Genomic DNA, 1,892 nt, shown 5'->3' on the forward strand with positions numbered 1-1,892 from the left:
GCCACTGTCATGCCAGGTGCCACTTGGCAGAAACAGCACAACTTGGAAGATGGCAGGGTGTAGTCAAATTCCAGGACCCCCAACAGAGAAGCCAGCTCTTACAGGGGAGCCATTCATCAGGATCGAACTCTCAATCGAGGTGGACAGTAATAGGTGGGTCTCCGTTATTCCCCAGGTGAGTATCATGACGGTCACAGTCCTGGGAAGGATGTGAAGCCTCCCTCAGCTCTCCCCAAGTTGCCTGCTTGGGCAGCAGAGATGATGGAACATGGAGTCTGGCGTGGTCTGAAGCCTGAATCCATGTGCCTCATGCGTGATGCTCAGGCAAGAGGATCTCTCAATTCAAGGGGGAGGGCTGAATGAGCCTTGCTTTCCAGGCCTGTCTGATGATCCAGGCTGAAGCCCCTCCTGGCTTGCACTGCCAAACCTCAATCAGCAGGACCTCCTTGGCACTGACTGCTTCAGGAGAGTTGCCTCTTCTCTGAGCTCTCTGTAGAGAGCAGTGCTCCACCATCCAAGCGGGGCTTTTCTTTTCTTCTCGGTGATAGGGAAGGCACGGCACATTGCAGGATGGAAGTGGCCCCGGCCTCCTCGAGCCTGGGCTTGCTTTGGAGGGTGGTCAGGTGATCAATAATCCCTATTTGCCTGGCACTGAGGAGTTTCCTGGGATGTGGGCCTTTCAGTTGTTTAAAAATTATTTTTATTGATGCACATATTTGTAGGTATTTGTGAGGTGCATGTGATATTTTGTTACATGTGTGGATTGTGTAATGATGAAGTCAGTGTTTAGGGTTTTCATCACCTCGATTATCATTTCTATGTGTTGGGAACATTTCAAGTTCTCAGTTCCAGCGAGTTCAAAATAGACAGTCCATTGTTGTTAGCTATAGTCACCCGACCCTGCTGTCAGACGTTGGAACTTACTCCTATCGAACTGTGTATTTGTACCCATTCACCGCACTCTCTTTGGGCTTTCGGTTTTACAACTGGGATGATCCTGGGAAAACTAAGGTAAATCAGATGCCCCACGTGTGAGCTAGGTTATAATAGGCCCAGTGGATCCTGGGGACATCTTAGATTCCCGAGGTCATGCTGTCCAAGCTGACCGTGGGGCTTCCAGAGGGTGGGGAGAGGAAATGATGCAATGGCCCATCAGAGGCACTACTTGGTGGGGCCTGGGGCCAGAGTGCATGTTTAAGAGATTAAGGGGAGGGGAGAGCAGCCTTCATAATTATGAAGAGGAGTCTCAGGTGCACAGCTTCTGACGCGGGACCCCTCCTCTAATTGAAGGCAGCGTTGTGTAATGCTCAAATTCCCTGTCCTCAGAGTCCCTGCTGTATCCCACCCTCAGTTCTGTGACTTCTCCCTAAGCCTCAATTTTGCGTGTGTTACATTGGGATAATAATAGTGCCAAACTCAAGGAATTGTTGTGAGGAATAACGAGGTAAAGCAATTGAAAATATTTAGCACAATATAAGTGCTCAGTAAAAGCCATTATTATTATTTTATCATACTAGTTTTCAATTCCTGCATAGCACGTTCTTGCAAATGTAGGGACTCAAAACAATATAAATTTATTATCTGACAGTTTTTCTGGATCAGAGGTCTTACCAGGCTGTAATCAGAGGGCAACCAAAGCTGTGATCTCCGCTGAAGCTCAGGATTCTCTTCCAAGCTCACTGGTTGTTGGCAGAATTCAGCTCTTTGCAGTTGGAGGACTAAAGCCTACAGTCTTCAGTTTCTAGAAGCCTTTTCTCTGGCACAGGTTTCTCTACAATGGCCATTTACGTCTTTAAGGCCAACAGGAGAGCATGATTAGCATATTTTTTTTTTTAAGTGACCTTTAGACCCTTTTGTAAAGGCTTATCTGATTAGGCCAGGCCCAAGTGAGC

Source organism: Mandrillus leucophaeus, unplaced genomic scaffold, assembly GCF_000951045.1.
Source record: "Mandrillus leucophaeus isolate KB7577 unplaced genomic scaffold, Mleu.le_1.0 Scaffold811, whole genome shotgun sequence".
Classification (NCBI taxonomy): domain Eukaryota; kingdom Metazoa; phylum Chordata; class Mammalia; order Primates; family Cercopithecidae; genus Mandrillus; species Mandrillus leucophaeus.